Source organism: Cornus florida, unplaced genomic scaffold (genome assembly GCF_030987335.1).
Source record: "Cornus florida cultivar Cherokee Brave unplaced genomic scaffold, ASM3098733v1 CherokeeBrave_3.0.0_Hap2_Chr10, whole genome shotgun sequence".
NCBI lineage: Eukaryota > Viridiplantae > Streptophyta > Magnoliopsida > Cornales > Cornaceae > Cornus > Cornus florida.
The window spans coordinates 53252288-53273461 of NW_026775580.1; positions in this window are offsets into that span (position 1 = coordinate 53252288).

Here is a 21174-nt window from a genome sequence, read left to right on the forward strand (position 1 = left end):
GGAACTTTATTTTAATCAGTAGAAACATTAAAGGGGGAGGACAGTTCAACTGGTAGTCGTCGTAGATCAAACCAGTGAAGGAGGAGGAGAGAACTAAGTAAACCAGAGAAGTAGACGGCTCCCCACAAGGGTGGAACCGGATCCAAGAGCGGTAGAGGCGGCTCCACATGAGTGGAGCTGGCTCCACGCAAAGGGAGGCTACTCCCCTTTGTGAGGAGACGTCTCTTTTCCCCCTCTCTCTTGATTTTTGATATTTTCCGACTCTGGGGTATTTTTTTTTACCTGTCTGAAGTGAACGGGGACTGTGCATGAGAATTTAAAATTAATCTAAGGTTATATTGAGACTACAGAGGCTGTGGGAATGGAGGATAAACCACTTAGGGTTTACAGGTTGAGCAGTGAATGTTTCTTAATAGTTATGTAAACTATCAGTGGATGCGAGTGATTAAAATAGCTTGTGTCATTTTAAATAATTTTTCGAGAATGATTATCCAATTTTAATCATGTAACAGTCGTGTAAAATGGGCATATTAAAGTCTATCTTATTTTAATTACGCTTGTTAATATTAATTGATGACTAAATCTTAGTACTTGTTCATCAATTGCTGGACTGGATGTATAAGCATGATAGGTTGTCTAGGTGTATTGTGCTTGCCATTAAATTAATTGAGGTGCCATGTTCCAGTGGTAAAATATAGGCATGTCAGATTACAGAATTATTATATGCTTATAAATGATAAATGGAGGTATACATGTGTTAAATGTAGTATAAATTCTTGGATAATTGTGTAGCGATATAAAGTAAGCATGTACAAACATATATTTAAATTATGCTTATCACGGATTAAAAGATGTTGATACTTGTTCACTGTGCTATAAGTTATGAGAGAATCATGTAACAGTGGTATAAGACAAACATGTTAGCTTACGAAATTCTGTTATGCCTTGTATGCAATTAATGGATGTAAACATTTATTTATATTCTGTCAGTTATATGGATGCTGTGGATTAGTTGGTATTTATATTCATGATGTGTATTATCAACTATTGGATGGATGGATTGTATGCACCGGTATGGGACGATGACATACTAGGGACGGATTAGTTTCAAAAATACTACATCCTACCTATACAGAATAAGGGAATGGATCATGAAATCAATCCTACTTATAATTAAGTCAAAGAAGCTGCACAAGCTGAATGACTAAATTGATTACTTGTTATCCAAGTTAAGTCAAAGAAGTTGAACAAGCAGAATGACTAACTGGACTGGTTTGAATGGATAGGAGAGGACTTTAAATATATTTTTATGGTACCGCGATATGAGCTTGAGTCTCAGAGTCATCGGTTAGGAAGCGTTTATGTAGTAGGATGCGTAGCTGGATATGAGAGGTTGAGGTATACCCTGTTAGGTCTAGGTACTCATGCCCACCTATGGGTGCGTTTTCGCATGTTGCCTTCTATTCAGGTTGAGACTCTCTCCATAGTCCAGTGAGAGTCCTGTAGTGTGAATATATATATATATATATATATATATATATATATATATATATATGGACTATTAGCTATTGTTGAGTTGGTTAGGATGTACATGTGTATCGAGTCTCTGCTCGGATTGTATTAGGTTAGAACTTGTTCGTGGGCCTAACCCACTTTTATTTTATTTCAGGTGTTCGACCGTTCCAGTCGTAGGCTTGATCGTGCTGAGTAGAGACCATCACTCACTCTTCCGACGACGTAGGACATTTCTCGATGGTTTACTTTGAATGTGCTTGTAGTGGTTTCATTGTAGGTTGGATTTATTAGGGGTCCACTAGAGATGGATTCCCGAGTTGTTTAAATTATTGAAGGTTTTGGATTATCGGATTTAAAAGGATTATTTTTAGTTTCTTCCAGCTTGTAATATTTATTCTTAATTCATTTTTTCATCTGTGTTCGTTTTAAAATATTAATTGTTTGGTATTCCCTCGGGTTTAGGCCTGGGCCTGATCAACCCATGTCTCAGATCCGAGGGGTATCACAGGATGATACTGCAACTCAAAGTCATAGTCCTCCATGAACTCGACCCATCTGCGCTGTCTCAAATTCAAATTCTTCTGAGAGAAGAGATATTTGAGACTCTTATGATCAGAGAAAACCTCGAACTTCTCCCTGTACAAGTAATGTCTCCACCCTTTCATGGCAAAGATAACTGCTGCCAATTCCAAATCATGTGTCGGATAGTTCAACTCGTGAGTCTTTAACTGTCGAGACCCATAAGCAACCACTCGCTCTGTCTGCATCAAGATACAACCCAATCCTTCCTGCGAAGCATCACAATAAACCACGTAACCCAAACCACATTCAGGTATAATCAAAACTGGAGCTGATGTCAACCTGATCTTCAACTCCTGAAAAACAAAATTACAAGCCTCATTCCATATGAACTTGACTCCCTTGCGAGTAAGTCGAGTCATAGGTGCCGCTAGACGAGAGAAATCCTAAACAAATCTCCTGTAGTAGCCGGCTAGGCCAAGAAAACTTCGAACCTCAAACACTGTCTTCGGACGCTCCCAATCCATCACAGACTCAATCTTCGACGGATCCACTGGAACACCGCCCCCTTACACAACATGTTTAAGGAACTTCACCTCCGGCAGCCAAAATTCGCATTTCTCGAACTTGGCATACAACTAATTATCCCTAAGGATCTGCAAAACTGCTCTCAAGTGATACTCATACTCCTCTACCGAAGCTGAGTACACGAGAATGTCATCAACGAACACCACACAAATCTGTCAAGAAGGTCACTGAATACAAGGTTTATCAAATCTATTAAAGCTGCTAGAGCATTGGTCAAACCAAATGGTATCACCAGAAACTCATAATGGCCATACCGTGTGCGAAAAGCGATCTTGGATATATCCTCATCCCTAACCCTCAATTGATAGTAACCCGATCTCAAATCAATCTTCGAAAAGTATGTCGCTCCCTTTAATTAATCAAACAAGTCATTAATCATAGGCAAAGGATACCTATTCTTGATCGTAGCGTGATTCAACTTGCGATTATCGATGCAAAGTCTCAAAGACCCATCATTTTTTTTCGTAAAAAGAACCGGTGTTCCCCATGGTGAAACATTAGGACGAATAAAGCCCTTAGCTTTGAAATCATCCAACTGACCTTTTAGCTCATCAAGTTTTGCTGGTGCCATACGGTACGATGCCATAGAGATGGGTGCTGTACCTAGAATGACATCAATGGCAAAAACAACTTCACTTGAAGGAGGTAACTCTGTCAGTTCCTATGGAAAGACGTCAACAAACTCCTCAACAACTGCCGGAAGAACACGGCCCAAACTGTTATCCTCGTCAACTAGCAAACTAGCCAAGTAGGATTTGTGGTGACTCCAGTCACCAATATTGAAAACCATCGCCGGTTGAGAATTACTCCAATCTCCTACAAAATGGAAACAATCTCCCTTGAGAGTGCAAACGGACACCTTCCCGCGGAAGCAATCGATTGTAACCCAAAAGAATGACAACCAATTCATCCTGAGAATGACGTCAAAGCCCACCATATCAAGAACAACGAAATTGAACTCTAAGGTCCACCCAGCTATCTCAATAGCACGGTGTTTACCGTACCTATGCACCAAAAGTTTGCAAAGAAAGATGTTTGTTGGTCTAAGATGAGTGTGGCCAAGTTTTACATTTATAATTTGCCACTACTACCTTTCACTAAAAATATAGTTAGGGCGAGTAGGGATCGTCCCAAGGGATTGGTGGGTCATATTAGGTTGTGGAATCGAGATTATGATTAGTAGGTCGAGTGATCAAAAGATTGGTTGGTGGTTGAATTACACTAAGATGTAATTTAAGTTAAAGTAAACAATTAAATGTCATGGTGAGAAAATAAGAGAGAGAGATCTTAGGAATTAGAGATCATCACTAACCATAACTTTTCTACACCCTTAATGAATGATTAATGAGGGGGAAAACATGTATTGCAACAATAGTGTGTGTGTGTGGTTGTTTCAACATGTATGGATGACTAATTAAGTATATATTGTCTAAGCAACATGATGGATAGCACAATATATCAAACTAAGCCATTAATCCTTTCTTTAAGCTCACAATCCAAACATATCACAAGGTTAGAGACATATGCTACTTGTTTTCGTAAGTATGGAACATCAAACAACAAGCATGGATTGTGCTCTCATTTAACATCTAAACTACAACTACACTACAATTAAGCTAATAACATGAAATTAAACTAATTAAACTAAGGGAGAGGCACAATCCATCAAGAAATGAGTATAAACCATCAAATAAATCACAAGAGCATTCTATTAAGCACTATCTCTTGACAATCTCTAGATCTATAGCATCAATACACATAGACATGCGTCAATAACATAAAATCTAGAGACAAACACATGAACATCTATTCTAGCATACATAGACATATGGATAGAATGAAATGATCAATTGGAAGCATTAAACCATACAAATCATTGAATAAACAAGATCTATGTATATAAATATGTCAAAACATGTATCACAATACAAATCCCTTCAAAAATACATAAATTAAGATGTAAAAAGCATGCTTATGGCTAACTCTAACCCCAAGATGATATCTAGCCACTCATGGATGGTGTCCTCCAACCCTCAAGGGCTAACTCTATAAAAGAAATTGCTCCTCTTCTTGGTTGATGGAAGAACTCCAAGCTTGTGTCTCTAGTGTATGTATCTCTATCTATCCATATGCTCTCAAGAATAGCTCATATTCCTTATATAGGTAGGTTAAATGTCACCCCCAATGACCTGGGCCCGTACACCAATATTCCTTCCAATGATTGGATATGAGACAACTTTAAATGAGCTAGAAATTGGATTTTCTTGCACTTGGGGAAGTTCGATCGATCAAACTTATGGTGAGATCAATTGAACATGGCTGAGATCTATCGAATTTAAGCTGGATCGATCCTCTATGGTGGTGCCTTTTTGGATAAAGACAGATCTGAGATATTTTGGAGATATTTTTGGGAAAGAGACAAAAGTGGTAGGTGAGGTGGTATAACAGGATAAAATGGAATTTTTTCAATCGATCGGAATAAAGTTGGATCGATCGAACTTTGTGGGATTTATAGATAAGGATAAAATAGCTTGGATTCATCTTGAAATGTCTAAATCGATGAACTTTCGATTGATCGAATATTTCCTAAGATCGATCAAACTTGCTGAATTTCCACCACTTGCTTCCTTTTGCTCCCACTTTACTTATTTCTTTGATTCTTCTCAAGATTGCTTCAATTATGCTCTTATTTAGCTGAGTTAGCTTATTTTGGGGATAAGTACCTAAAAATGGAAATAATACAAAATCAATCTAAAGCGGCAAAATAAGATAAATAAAGGTCCTAGAATACCTAAGCATAAGGGGTTTAAACGCCCACTTTTCAGCGCTCATCATAGCACAACCCCGACAAACACGATCCAAAGACACAAGACCCCCAACTGGTGTGTCAACACAGAGAAGACTATTCTGAAGTGTGACCTCTAGACCCAATGAATGTGCAAATGATGCAGAAATGAAAGAATGTGATGCACCCGTGTCAACAAGAACCCGTGCCCAAGAACTGAAAACTAGAAAGATACCTCGAACTGAAGAGGTGCCTACGGAAGTATCCGCCTGTGGAAGAGCGTAGGCTCGTCCTTGAGTCCCTGAGCCCTGCTGTGAACTACCATGATAGCCTAACTGATGTGAAGAAATAGTAGGTGTAGAACCCCTGGCTGGATAAGTGCCAACTGGCGCCACAGTTGTGGTGCCTAAGGAACTCTAAAACCAAACTGAACCACTGCAAACTGTGCTGGTACCATCTGCGGATCTGCGGCACCATGTGGCTTATTCAACAACTTTGGACAATCCTTCTTAAGATGGCTTGGTTGTCTGTAATAGAAATAAGCTCCCTGCCTGTCCTTGTAGAAGCTGACATTTGACTAGCCTGTGGTCGAAGCTGTGGGCAGCGAGGCTTGATGTGCCCCAGCCGCTGACAATGGTGACAGATCATACCCATAGTTGATCCCGTAGATACAGGAACTATGGGTGCAGAACGAGTCTACTGTGGTGCCCCCTGTGAGTGTGTACTATTTCCTCCCTTAACCTTCTTCCATTGATTTCCAGAAGATGATGGATTATCTCCGCGAGGCTGCTTATGTGAACTCCGGATCCATAACTGATCTCGTTCCTCTACTTCAGCTAGCATGGCCCTTTGGACTACCTCTCTGTAAGTCCTCAAATCAAGAATTGAGACCCGTGGCCTGATGTCAATATGTAGTCCATCCTGAAACTTCATTGCCCTGGCCTCATCTGTCGCTATCATATCCTCGGCATAACGAGAGAGAAAAGTAAATCATGTCTCATACTCAATGACACTCATAGTGCCCTGATAAAGACCTGTGAACTGTATCCTCATCTCGCACCTCATAGCCCTAGGAAAGAAGCGCTCAAAGAACAAATCTCTAAACTCATTCCAAGTCATCAACTCAACATTGTGGACATTGGTCATAGACCTCTACCAGATATCTGCATCTCCCATAAACATAGAAGCAATCAAGGAAATCCTCAACCTATCCGTGGGTACTGCCATACTGTCCAACTTGCGAACCATAAGGTCCAACTAAGCTTCTGAGACTAGGGATCTAAACTCCCCGCAAATGGATCAATCTTAACCCTCTATAGTCGCATAAAGTACTCCACCGCCTCATTGACTATCGGTGCCGGTGCCGGAATCTGTATCCCTGCCACTTGCCTGCGTATCAATTCCTGTAGGGATTCAGCGATCCCCTGATTGATTCCCTGAGCCACTCGCTCCTCATAAGTTGGTGCCCATGGCGGATTAGCATCCACGCCACGAACTGGAATCGCTTTCCCGGACCCCTCGTGATCCCGATGTCATCCACCTACTCCTCAATGCCATAACGTAAAGACTCTCCATGCATAACAACCATGATGCTAAACGCACGAAAGGAAAGAGGTCAACAATAACACAAGTTATTATGACCGAATGTAACTCATACTATGAATGCATAAAAACACGAAGCAAGACAAGGTATGCAATATACGGTCATGCTAAAGTAATCAAAGAAAGCCGTGTAAACAGTTAAGCACTTAAGCAAATAAGTATACACGTCAAACATAGATGCTCTTAACTACCAAGGCATATAAGCATAAACTTATGTCATACTACCAAACGTGTTACCAAGAAATACATAAACATGTTATAATGCCGAAACATGTTATCAAAAGCATGTGAATATATCAAAGTAAATCAACAAAAGCATGATATGTACCCAAAACCTGTCGTCCTAAGGTATACAAACCTAGGAGCTCTGATATCACTTATGACGGCCCGAGTTTTTCAACCCGATACGTCGGTGATAACCCAAAAATTAACCCGATAACGGATTCAAAATGCGAAAGCAAAAGACAAACCAAGGTCTCTAGAGATATAAATCATCCCTAAGACACCAATGTGACCTTCCATGAATTCACGAAACTTAAGGAAAACAAAAGAGCTAACGAGAGTCAAAATGGGGTAAAATCCGTCAATTAAGGGTAAAAAGGTCAATTCACAAAAAAAAGAGAAAATTAACTCTAAATAAGTCAAATAAGGTGAAAACAACCTAATCTAATCATTTTACAACATTCTAAGAGGTTCTAAGAATATTGGCCAAGAATTCCACAAAAACGCCCTTTCCAGGTTGAAGCAAAAACGGACACTACCTCACTAAAATATGAATAACTCCTACTATGATTAAAATCTAAGAATGGCATTGGTACCATTGGAAATCTGACTCAAAATAATTGAGTTTAGGCTCAAGAATCACCCCATTTGGTTTAGAAATGAAGAAGTTATGACCTTTTAAAATTGAAACTTTAGTGCTGAAACATAACCTAGAAAGCTGATGAGTGAAGGCTATTTCGGTCAACCGAACTGGAGTTTTGGACGACCGAATTGGACAGAAATTTTGCTGAAATCATATTTTTAAGGGGAGGTTGCTTCGGTCATTGGTCGACCGAAATAGGCCACCAGTCGACCGAAATGGTCCTGAACAACGAAAAAGGCTACTGGAAATGAGTTTTTTTACTGTGCAATGAGTTTCCCAAAAGCCATTGGTCAACCGAAATGGAGTTTTGGATGACCGAAACACCTCGAAAAGCTATTGTAAGACCTGTTATATGCCAAAAACATTAAGGCTTAACCCAAACCTCAAATCCTATAATGATTTAGTTCAAAAACAAAGGTTTAGAGTTGGTTTTCAAGGAGATATGAGTATATGAACATGCCAACAAACCTAATGTGGATATTTGAATGTAAATCAATGACTCATGACCTCATACATGTCAATTATAATAATTTCATATGCCAAACCTTTAAAGTTGGTTAAAATGCATTTTTGAAGCAAGATTTGGTACTAAGTGACTACAAGTACAAAAGTGAACATGTTTGGCCCATGGCCTCATTACATACATGCTTCTAATGTCAAAACTAAATACTTAAGTATCATTACATATCAAGGTAGCTATATTAGCTTCCAAAATACCATACACCCATAGTATGCAAAATATAACATCAAAAGCAAGGTATGCTAAACACTTGCATGTCAATATACAAAAATGCTTCAAATTGCTCATAAGCCTCTAAGGATGATGAGCATCTAAGAACATAGTCTCTTTACCTGTAAAACAACCCAAACCACTAGGATAAGTAATCAAGTTACTCGTAGGAAGAAGCATATGCGTATACCCTAAAGTTTTAATATCATTGCAAGATTAATATAGATGAATACAATGGATCATTCCACTTAACGTCTATGTTCAAGGTGTTTTAAGGAATCATCTTAAACTAATGCAATAATACCATCATAACACAATAACGATATCAATGTACTTAACAACATTAATTCACCAATAACCAAAATCACAAGTTACAATTAAGCATTGGTTATCAACTTGAAATTTAATGCGAAATCAATTAGTGGAATACTTGGACATCAAATTTTGGATAAAGCCAAGAACTAAATGGTTATTCCGGGCATTAACCGCTGGGAATACCACTCTAGTGCGCACTATAAATGGGGAGAACTCATACCTCCCGCACTAGAGCCAAACTCTAACCTTGTCACTTGTAACAATGTTCCAAGAGAATCTAAAATATATCGAGTTCAAAACTTATACACAATATTAAGGCATATATACCACCTTCCATGCACAAGTATTTTGAAACCACACAACCCATGTCTTAGGGTTCCAAGTCTAGAATGGCATAATAAATGACAAGTCTTTAACATGATATAATGTGTAATACAATACCACCAACTTATCAATTTAAATCATGCATTAACAATAAGCTTTATATACTAGATTACAACATTATAGTATTAAGCTTCAAAAATAATTACAATTACCAATAATAGTTAACTAGAATGTAAAATTATCATAACAATAGTATAGTAATTCAAATCAATAAGAGTTCTATATAACATTAATAATCCTACACAAAATACATACACAACATACATGCTTAAATCAATAAACCCTAAGTCAATCATAAGGATTTCCTATAATATGCAAGACTATCATATTAAAAGTATGTACACAATATATATTAAACCCCAACGGATTATAAAACACTTAAAATATAAACATACTACCACCCCTACCTCAATAGAGAATTGAATCTCTATAATCCAAGCAACCAAGCTTAAAAATGGAAAACAATTATAGGGTTTTGAAGAAGAGATCAAGAGGAAACTTTTGTCTCCCAAGGTTTTTTTTTGGCCTAAGGTGAGTGGAATGAGGCCAAAATGAAGGAATAAGCTATTAACCAAGCTTTCCTCCAATGATGGCTAGGTTTAGGGTTATGAAGAACAAATGAAATGAAAAGAATAAAGTGTAAAATGGTGAGTGGAAGGTCTAGAAATCCTCCACTCACTATGTGTTCTTACACTACCTCTCACACACATATAATGTAAGACTAAATGATGAGCCTACACTTGTCACAAATCAATGGCTCCTTCCTAGGCTTAATCTTAAGCCTACATTTATCAACCATCTAAGTCAACAAGTGCTCTAATCCTAGGCCAACAAGTGAGTGAATCTCCACCCTCCAAATGTCAATAGATTATGCTTCTAAGTCACTCCACCCCATTACCAACAAGTGGCACCATGAGAATATGACACTTGTTACATTTTCCAAAAATTGCTAAAAAGTCCTATTTCAAAATATCTTATAATTTAAATTACAAAAAGGTCCCTAAGACGAAAAATAATTATTTTTCATAATTACACTAAAACCCCAAAAGTCAAGAATAATTGCAATAAAGTATGCATCCATGCCCTTTACGAAAAAGTAAGCAACTAGAATGTATTTTTTACAAAAGTAAAAATATAAATATCATGGAAATCAAATATCATGAATGCATGCAAAACCGGAATAAAATCCGAGCACAAAAAGTGAGGTTATGCAAGGAAAAATGATAAACGGGAAAAAGACGAAATAGGAAAAAGACGAAAAAAGAAAATCACCGAAAAAAAGAAAGGAAGGAAAATGATCGGGTCATTACAGCTCCATTCTTCCATTCAGCTTGGGATTGCTTCTTTTATGCTCTAATTTGGCTGAATTGACTTATTTTGGGAATAAACACCTGAAAAGGGCAATAACATGAAATTAGTCTAAGACGGGAAAATAAAATAGATAAAAGTCCTAAAATACTCGAGCTTAAGGGGTTTAAATGCGCACTTTTCAGTGCTCATCACCCATTAACCAACAAATTTGACCTTGCTATTTAATGTTAAATTAAAAATTAAAAATTATTTTTTAAAAATTTCAAAATTACCCTTTAGTGAAACGCTGTCATTTTATTATTTAACTACATGCTCTTGTTGACGTGGCAAAAACAATCTGAACGGCCAAAAGTATTGCGGCAACACATCACTTAGCACAATAACCACTTAACACTACTGCCAAACATGGCCTAATTATAGTAATTATTCTAGTGCCAAACGCGGCCTTACCCACGCTCTTGTCCTCTCGTAGCCGACGATATTGTTGACCATCGCAAACTCCAGTAGTCGACTTCTTCGACCAACTAGGTCTTCAAGGAGGTTAATGGTCTGTATAATGCTCGCTAAAAATTTTGTTAGTTGTGTCTGTTTGTGGTTCACTAGAGACTTCACTAGTTTGGTTGCTGTGATTGCATCGTTAATGCTTAAAGCTTCTCATCGGTGTTCATGGAGTTTATGGTTGGGATCTCACTGGTTTCTATGCGATCGCGTCATTGATGCTTAGAGCTTTTAGCCGGCGATCATGGAGTTTGAGAGTCAACAAATTCTTGATGTATTGAAGTTCGAACTTTACTTGACAATTCGATTTGGGGCTTTGAAGTTTCAAATAGAACGTTTTATAAATTCTATGATATCTATAGTTTATAGGGTATTTTATTTATTTTTTTAATTTTATTTTTGAGAAGATAGTTTATACGAAAATTGAAATTGAAATTTTTTTGGTCTTATAAAGTAGTTCAATTTGGTATCTATATTGGGTTATCTTTATTTAATAAAATTTAGTTCGATGTATTGGTTCTTTTATCACTTTTCACGTAGGTTAATTATGTGGATATGTGGAAAAATGGCGTTCAATTTATGTCATAATTACGTTAACAATTCTGTTGGTTGGAGTTGTGTGGGGATCATAGTTGCATATGTAGTCTTCACTTGGAAACTGGTATAAGAATGACATAGTAGAGTGCGGTTATTAGTGGTGTCCTACCTAAATATGACGTATTTTTCTCACCGACGGTCATAGAGCTTTTCGATTAATATTTTTTTACACTGTCGTTTTCTAAAAGGTTTGTTTCTAGAGATCTTCTACAGATTGAAAGATATGCTCCTGTTGGGTTGCTTATGGTCTGTGCTAGAGAGAGAGAAATAGGAACTTTCGGACTATTTGGTCTTAAATTTGGGTACCAACCATAATGGAATCCAAAGGTTGATTAGCGGTGAAATTAGAGAACACGGTGATCGGAGAGACGTTGAAGAATGTCTTGTGGACTTTGATGATCTAACGATTTCTGTAGAAGAAGAAGGGCGAGTCGAGTGAGTCAACCCGATGAGCAGATTTTGTAGAGAGGGTGAAGCTTAAAGGGTAATTTTGTAATTTAAAATTATAAAATTTAATTTAACATTAATTAGAAGGTCAATTTTTTCATTTCACATCTCGGTTAACAAGTTAGACATAGATATTGGGGCAATGTGATAACTTTGTAATAGTGTAGCGGTTTTTACAAATAGGTTGGGGTTTTATGATAAAAATAAATAAATAAAAGTAGCGGGGGTTTTATGATTTTAGACCTTGTTAGAATGATGTGAATAAATATGAAAGAGTGTATAATAGCCAACTATTAAAAACTATTCTGAATACACCCCTTCTAATTATAGTCGTGTCTTTTGGATAAGGTATGAAATAACTTATAAATATATAGTTTCTTTAAGTGATAATATACTATTAACTTCTATTTTGCCTTATTGTTCATTCCTAAAACTATAGTTATTTTTCTTTCCATTCATCCTTTCTTGCAACCCATATATATCATATTATATTATAGTTGAGTTTTTGGGGCAACATGCATTGTGAGTTTCACAATATAGAATGATTGTGGAATATAGTATAGATAAGCAATTTAGATGGAGTGAATATGTTTAACTTGTTATTTTATCCAAATTTTTATTTAAATTATATTTATCAAAATAAAAGTAAATTAATCACCGACAAAGTAATAACCTAAAGTGCAAGTAAAGTAAAAAAACAAAGTTTAGAGAGACAATGGGTTTTTAACGAGAGAGCATAATTGGAGAAATCATCCAACAATTGGAGAAATCTTGGAGACTGTCACTTGAGCAAAATATGAGATTTTAAGGGTAAGAAAATCATCACTATGTATGTTCAATGAAATCATCAAATTTTCAAACCCAAAAATTAGTTATTGAGATGGATATTAATACCATCAAAATAAAACACACATTTACATTACACACACACACACACATATATATTTATTGACGATAATTGTGAACTAAACAAGTAAAGGGCACGAAAGTGACCCTCAACAATCAAAACTTAAAGATGGAGCTACCGATATTATTTTAGATAGTGAATCGATAATTCTTTTCATCCCAGTGATCCTTAGAAAAATGTACACCCTAAAGACACTCCAAATGGTTTCTTCCTTGCTTCTTTTCGTCCTTTTGCTTTCGTAGCCTTTCCTTCCAAACAATTTTTATTAACTGCAAGGCTCATCCACAAAACATCCCCGGATTTCCCATATTGTAATTTGAGCACCTAAAGTTTGATATGATTCTGGAATCCATGCAGAGGTCGAAAATGCAACTCAAAAACCTTAGCGACCCACAACCTATCGAAGCGTCATGGTTCTTCCCATCACGCTGGACTTTATGATGAATTACATTATCAGGCATATTGGGTTTGGGGTCTAAGACATTGTCAGTTCCTTAAATTGGCTCCATGTGTGCCTTGCACTGCTTGCTTAACTTAGGAAAACCCATATTCAATCAAGAAAAATCAAGTACTAGCAATGCAGATATCAGTTTCAACAACGTGAAGTGTCTTGTGGTGTATGGTCATGCCTGCGATGATGATGGTTCTTGCTTGTACTTTGTACGCTATGTGCATAATACGATATCAAAAGGTTATGTGATAGAGGATACCATTAGTGACATATTCATTTCTATTCCAAAAATAATATTTAGATAAAGCACAAACATGGTAGACCCTTAAGATATAGGTGAATATAGAGTTTTAAGTTTAAGTAATGGATCACTTTCATTGGCTAAGCAATTTGATCCTCCGAGGTTCTCCTATTGTGTTAGCTTTTGCGAGGGTGGGTTAGGTTTGGCAATGCTGCATTGTTACGAACAAATCATATTTCTTTAATTTCAAATGAGTTGGAATATTAACATTTGAAACATATGGAAACTATATCTTATGGCATGCTGCTTAACATTGATTAAGATGTTTTTCTAATAAAGTACAGTTGGAGCATGATAATGAATTTATAATTGATTACGGTACTGGAATTTTGTATCTCCTAGATTATACAACGGCTGCCCTTTGTCGTGGAAATAAGATTCCGCATGCCAAACAAAGAGGTATCTCATTCTAATAAGGAATATTGCATATAGGATATATTTTATGGTGTAAGGCCACACCTACAATGTTGATGATTCATATTTGTACTCTATACGCTACATAGATAATACTACATCAAAAGGTTATGTGGTGGAGGATATCATTAGTGACAAACTCGACTCTATTCCAAACATCCTATTTAGATGCAGCATAGAAATGGTGGACCCTCAATAGAGGTAATTACAGGGTTGTCAGGTTTAAGTAATGTAATACCCCTAATTTTAAAATGATAGTCTCAGTATTTATTTATTTGTTTTTATTGCATTTTTAATTGTTTAAATTGATTATTTGACTAATTGTTTATGTGTTTAATTGAATTAAGTGTTATTTGATTAATTGGTTATTTGTCTATATGTTATTTGTATTTTGGCTATGTGTTATTTGTATTATTTGTTTAATTTGATTATGTGCTTAAATGATGTGTTTAATTAAATGTTTTATTTTATTTGATTGTATTTTTATTTTATGGTTATGGTTAGTAGTAATGGGCTAACCAATTAGGTCACAATGGACTACTTGGATAGGAGATTTGACGAGTATAGATAATTACCCATGGATAGTTGTATAGTATATATATAGATATATATGTATATATATATATATAAAGGAAAATAATTTATTAATTACTTTTATGGTAACTTTAGTATTAATATTTAATCAAATGTATATATTTTATAGTTATATAATAAAGATATACATAGATTTTAAACGTATCATATTTTACGTTACCTTTTAATATTATGGTAACTTAAGTGTTATTAAATAATCTGTTAATAAATAATCTGATGTATATATTTTATTTATTTAATAAGGATATACTTAGATTATATATGTAATATATTTTAAGTTACCTTTTCAATATTTTAATTTTATTTATTTTCTTTCTTAAGTTTACTTGGATTGTGAAAATAAATATGGTTATTATTTAGCCTATAAATATATAACTGTAGGTTGTAAAAGGGGGTTAAAATATATCACGTAATATATTCTAAAGAGAGAGTTAGAGAGAGAAGGAGGAAGAGGAAAGAAGGAGGTGAAAAATCTTTAGAGAAGAAGATCAAGGAAGAATGAGTTTAATTTTCGATCCAAAAGTTTAAGGTAAGTTCTTCTTCTATCACTTTCCATTTGATTCGTGTTTCTATACATGCCTAAGAAATTTCAGGATGCTTAAACATTAAAATTAAAAAATTATGCATATTTTATTGGATTAGAACATAGGTCTTATGAATTTGGTTCATATTTGTTCTTGTTGTATGAATTGTTAAATTCATGGATTTAATTTGGTTTCCTTTATGAATTTTTACATGTTTAAATAACGTATTTTTCATATATGTGGACTGATGGAACTTAGAAACATGCCTAGGAATCCTTAAACAATAAAGATTGAGATCACAGTATAAATTCTGGGCAAATTCGCGTAACAGTGCTCGATCCGCTGTTACAGTGCTCGAGCCTTGGAGGCAAAGCTCGAGCCATGGATGTAAAGCTCGAGCCTTAGATGTAAAGCTCGAGCAACGGACAGGAAGCTCACCTTGGACAGAAAGCTCGAGCAATTAGGACAAAAGCTCGAGCCTTACCTGAAGAATTTATGTAAAAATGTTTAAATTAATCTTAATTAATTTTGAAGGGTCTTAAAAATTAAATAAGGACTAGGGATGAGTTTAAATAAATTTTAAACAAACTTAAATGCAACAATGCATGCTATTTGAATTCTTGGAGGAATGAATGGATTTAATCTTTATTTTGTTCTAACAATTAAGATTAAATGTGTAGTATGAATTTTATATAGAGAATGCTTACTTGACTGTATAATAAAATATCAACATGTGTAAGATTCAGTTTGTGTAGGATACAGGATGTAGGAAGCTTAAAGAAGTATTAAGTTATTCATATTTTGTGATAACATGATATTCTATTATTATGTTAATTGTTGGATTAATTGATGTATTATTGTATTTGTTATATCGATTATTGAATTGTGTGGATGTAGTGCACCAATATGGGATAGTGGCACTCTAGGGACAGATTAACTTATCAATTAAGTCCTACCTATTTTGTATAAGGGAATGGATTAACTAAAAATGTTAAGTCCTACTTATATTCAAATCAGGTCAGCTAAACAAGTTGAATGACTTATAGAGGATTACTTTATACTGGATAAGAAGGTTACTGGATTATATATATATATAATTATGGTGCCATGATTTGAGCTTGAGTCTCAGGATTAGTGGTTAAAGCGTGTATATCGCCAGGGATGTGTAGCTAGATATAGTGTAGTTGTGTACCCTGGTAGGTCTAGGTACTCATGCCCACTATATGTATGTTTTGTATGTTGCCTACCATTCAGGTTGAGTCAACCCTATAGTCTAATGAGGTTCCTTTAATGTGTATTTATATATATATATATACGGATTACTAATTATTGTTGGATTGAGTAGGATGTGTACATGTATCGAATCTCTGCTTGGATTGTAGTAGAGTAGAACTTGTTTGTGGGCCTGACCCACCATTATTTTTTCAGGTGTTCGTCAAAAGTAGAGGTTGTTCATGCTGAGCAGGGATCGGTCTACTTCATTCTTCCGATTCTACATAAGAGATTCTTTTATTCTTCGTTCTTCAGTTGTAGACAGTTATTGTTGTCACTTGTTCAGATTGGTTTTTAGGGGTCCACACAGTATGGATTCCCGAGTTGTATTAATGGAGGATTTATTGTATCAAAATGATTTTTATTATTAATGAAAATTTATTAAGAGGTTTTATTATTTGATTATTCTTTTAGTTTTCTTTCAGCAAATTATGTATTTCTACTTATTCTTTTGAACTATGTGTTCGTTTATTGCCGATTTGTTTTTGATATCCCCGGGCGTTTTGGCGTGGGCCTGGCCAACCCACATTCAGAAATCCGGAGGTATCACAAGTAACGAATATCATTGGTTATACAATATGATCCTCCAAGGTTCTCTATTGTTTTGGAATTTTTATTTTTATTTTTTTTGTTGGGGGGGGGGGGGGGGGGGGTTAGGTTAGGTTTAGCACTGCTGCGTTGCTAAGACCAAATCATATTTTATTAATTCCAAATGAGTTCAAACATTATCATTTGAAACTCAAGGGAATTATATCATATGACGTGCTACTTAACATCTATGAAGATGTTTTTTAAATAAGAGTACAGTCAGAGTATGACAGCGAATTTATAATTGATTTTGGTGATGGAATTTCGTATCTCCCGCATGTTGCAATGGACATCCTTGTTTTGGATATGAGATTTTGTATGTCAAGCAAAGAGGTAACTCATCATTGTAAGGAATATTGCGTAAGGGTTGCGTCTAATAATATATGGCTATAGCTATGATGATGATGGTTCATTCTTGTATTCTGTAAGCTACATGGATAATACTGCATCAAAGGTAATGTGGTGAAGGATACCACAAGTGACAGACTCAACTCTAATCTAAACATCCTTTTTGGATCTTGCATAGAAATAATGGACCCTCTAGACATAGGCGATTATGAAGTTTTCAATTTAAGTAACAAATAACTTTAATTAGCTAAACAATTTGATCCTTCTAGGTTTTTCTACTGTTATAGCTTGGTGGGGGTGTCGGATTAGGTTTGGCAATGTTGTGTTTCTATAAGCATATCATATCCTGTTAATTTCAAATGAGTTTGAACATTACCAACTCGAAGGAATTACATCTTATAGTGTGTTGTTTAACGTTGATGAAGATTTTTTCAAATGAGAGTATAATCGGAGCATGACAGTGGATTTATAATTGATTCTGGTGCTTGGATTTCGTATCTTCTGGATATTGTAATCGACGCACTTGTCGCAGAAATGAGATTTTGCATACTAAATAAAGAGATCTCTCATCCTAATGAGGAATATTACGTATGGGATATGTCTTATTGTGTATGGCCACGCCTGTGATGAGCCGATGATGATGGTTAATGCTTATACGTTGTACACTACGTAGATAATACTACATCAAAAAGTTATGTGGTGGAGAATACCATCAGTGATAGACTCAACTCTATACTAAACATCTTATTTGGATGTAGTACAGAAATGATGAATCCTTAAGACATACGTGATTGCAGAGTTATAGGATTAAGTTACGGATCACTTTCATTAGATAAATAATTTGATCATTTGAGGTTCTCCTATTGTTTTGGCTTTTTTTTTGGGGGGGGGGGGGGGGGAAGGGGTAGGTTTGGTAATGCTGCGTTTCTATTAATAAATTTTAAACTATGAATTCCAAATGAGTTTGAACATTGACATTTGAAATCAAGGCAATTAGATCCTATGGCATGCTATTTAACATCGATGAAGATGTTTTTCAAATAAAAGTAAAGTCGGAGCATGACAATGGATTAATTGATTCTGGTGCTTGACTTTCGTATCTTCCGAATGTTGCAATGGACGCCCTTGTCATGGAAATGAGATTTCAGATGCAAATCAAAGAGGTATCTCATCCTAATGAGAAATATTGTGGATGGGATAAGTTTTATGGTTGATGGTCATACCTGCAATGAAGATGGTTCATGCTTATACTGTATACACTAAATAGATAATACTACATCAAAAAGCTATGTGGTGGAGGATTCCAACAGTGATCGACTCAACTTTATTCCAAACATTGTATTTGGATGTAGCACAAAAACGATGAACCCTCAAGACATAGGTGATTAGGGATTTGTTAGATTAAGTAACGGATCACTTTCATTAGCTAAACAATTTGATACTCTGAGGTTCTTTTATTGTTTTGCCTTTTAGGGGGGTGGGTAGGTTTGGCAATACTGTATTTTTACGAAAAAATTGTAAGTTGTTAATTCCAAATGAGTTTAAATATTACCATTTTGAAACACAAAGGAATTATATTTTATGACGTGCTGCTTAACATCGATGAAGATATTTTCAAAATGAGAGTACAATCATAACATTACAACGGATTTATAATTGAATCCGGTGCTAAAATTTCGTATCTCTCGGATGTTGCAATGGACGCCTTGGTCGCAAAAATGAGATTTCGAATGCCAACCAAACAGGTATCTCATCCTAGAGAGGAATATTATGTATGGGATGTATCTTATGGTGTATGGCCGAGCCTACGATGATGATGGTTTATGCTTGTACCCTGTATGATACGTGGATAATACCACATCAAAAGGTTATGTGGTGGGGATACCATCAGTGATAATCAACTTTATTCCAAACATCCAATTTGAATGCAACATGGAAACGGTGAACCCATAAGACAGAGGCGATTACGGAGTTTCCAATTTGAGTAACGAATCATTTTCATTGGCTAAACAATTTGATCCTCTGAGCTTCTTCCATTATTTTGGCTTTTTAAGGGGTTGGATTAGGTATGACAATGCTGCGTTGCTACGAATGATCGTATTTCGTTAATTCCAAATGAGTTCGAATATTATCATTTGAAACACAAAGGAATTACATCATATGGTTTGCTAATTAACATCGATGAAGATGTTTTTAGGGGGATAATAGGACTTTGCATATTATCATATGGCCACGCCTACGATGATAATGGTTCATGATTATGCTTTGTATGCTACATGGATAATATGTTAAGTGGTAAATGATACCATCGGTGATAGACTCAACTTTATGCCAAACATCATATTTAGATGTAGTGCAGAAATGGTGAACCCTTAAGACATGGGCGATTCATTCATTCAAAGTGGAAGAAGGGTGAACACCCATAACTCTAAGGTTTTTTAACCCCACCTAGGGGTTTTTCCTTGTAAAAAAACAGCTGGTGTCAAAGGGTGGATTGTGACTGTGGATTTTCATCAAACATCTAGCTGAAGTTAGGGTTTCAAAAGTAATGGTGCATCAATTGTTATCAGCATTGTGAACCAAGGTCTTAAATCATTGTGTGTGACTTATACTCAAGGAAGAAAAATGTATAAACCAATTCACCCCCACCCCCTCTTGGTTTATCATATTAAATGACTTAATTTACCCGTTTGTGTTACAATGAATTAAATAAGTTTACCTAACGAACTACATGCTAATAGTTCAACATTTTATTATGCAACATAAAAGTTTCCAATTCATTTTTCTTTCTTATATCTAATTTGAGGCATCAGTTAGATACAAACATTTGTATATCAATGGAGTCCAAGTAAAGTTGGCACTATACTAATTGAGGCCCGATGCAAAAACCTCATTTTAAATACATTAATATATATATATATATATTATTGAGACTTGGATCCTCGCGCTAGTAAGGTCATGCACTCCGTCAAAAATGGAAATTATATCATCATTTGATGAGAATTGACCATTATTAGTAGGTCACATCTAATTAATCAATCTTCGCCTCAACGTCTTGGTGGGTCCCATCTATTAATTCAATCTCAGCCACATGATTCTCTATGGCTAGAGAGGATCGTTGTTCATATTGTTAGGACTTGGATCCTCTTCAACACCAAATAGGTTCTACACTTCATCAAACGTAGAGATTATATCATCACTTGATAAGAGTTGACTATTCTTAGTAAGTCCCATCTAATGATTCAATCTTCACCACAAGACCTTGGTGGGTTCCATCTATCAATTCAATCTCAACCATAGGATTCTCTCCAGCTCTCTCCATTGCTGGAGAGGATTATTGTTCATATCATTAGGACTTGGATCCTCTCCGGCGCTAGAGACATCTTGCACTCCATCAAAGGTGGAGATTACATCATCAATTGATGAAAGTTGTCCATTATTAGTATGTCCTATCTAATGATTCAATCTTTACCACAAGATCTTGGTGGGTCCTATCTTTTAATTCAATCTCAAACACTGGATTCTCTTCGGCCCTCTCAAAGGCTTGAGATGATCCTTGTTCATATTATTAAACTTTATATTATAAAACTTTTTTACTGATCAACGAAATAAATGGAAT